The sequence below is a fragment of the Penaeus japonicus genome, unplaced genomic scaffold (genome assembly GCF_977035675.1).
Source record: "Penaeus japonicus unplaced genomic scaffold, GWHDUDI00000001_assembly GWHDUDI00000034, whole genome shotgun sequence".
Taxonomy (NCBI): Eukaryota; Metazoa; Arthropoda; class Malacostraca; order Decapoda; family Penaeidae; genus Penaeus; species Penaeus japonicus.
Genome location: NW_028234436.1, coordinates 10,561,339 through 10,562,703, shown reverse-complemented (window position 1 = coordinate 10,562,703; position 1,365 = coordinate 10,561,339).

Here is a 1,365-nt window from a genome sequence, read left to right as displayed (position 1 = left end):
GAGTGAAAAAGCGCTAACGTTCCAGTGCAACACAACGACCTTTAAACTTTGAAATTGGACTTTAACGAACGGGCGTATTTTTGATCGGAATTTTAGAGTAATATACCACATCGACAGGGATCATTTTTGACTCAAAGAAATAAGTGTTTTTGGTGGTTATCGAATGCCTAATTAAACACACACTATACAAAGAATTTGATACGTGCAGAAAATCCATGCCTTATCACCTGAGTAAGTATTTTGGTAAAAGCAAAAAATGTGGAAAAAGTTGTTTCTTGGTAACGGCTTGAGGTAAATAAGAACTATCTGCTCGCTAATTAGTTTTTCCTTGGCTTATATGAACTTAACTTAGTTCTTGGCCTTGCGCATACATTACTTATCTATCATAAGTTTATGGTTTTGAAAATTTACTGGAAACGCTGAACACCATAGATGAATTGTCAGATGTTCTTAACAATGGATATTCATAACTATGTTGATGAAACACCTCTTAATAACAAGTCTGATCAATTCAAATTATTGGTGCTTTGTCCACACACATCATACACACTCACACATCACATCACACTTACCCACTACACACACACATCACATCACACGCGCGTCGCTGCGCGCGCTGCTGCTCAGCGACAACACACACACACACACACACACACACACACACACACACATATATATATATATATATGTATAATATAATATCTAATATTAGTATATCTAAATATATATATTATGGTGTGACTTGTCGTGTTTGTGTGTTGTAATGTGTGTAGAGTGTGAGTGTGTCTGTGAGGGATGTTCTACTCAACATATATACTATCTATAACTATATATATATTATTCTATCCTATAGATATATATATTATATATCTATATCCTATATGTATAAATATATATATACCACTAATATATTATATACTATATATAAATATATACTTATTCAATATATTGTATATATATCAATACTATAATATATCTATACAATAGTATATAATATCACTATGTATATAACTCAATATTATATATCATATAATTAGTTAATATATATATATATATATAGATATATACACAACTACAGCGTACCAACACAGCACACACACACACACACACATATTATATATAAATATATAATTATTTAAATATATTATAATATTATATGATATATATATATATATATATATAGTATAATATATGTAATATTATGTTATATATATTAATATCATCTATATTATATATAATATAATATATATCAAAAACACATATATATATACTATATTATATTTTTCTATATCAATATGTATATTATATGTATATATATATATATAAATATCTATATATCAATAATATATATTTATATTATAATCA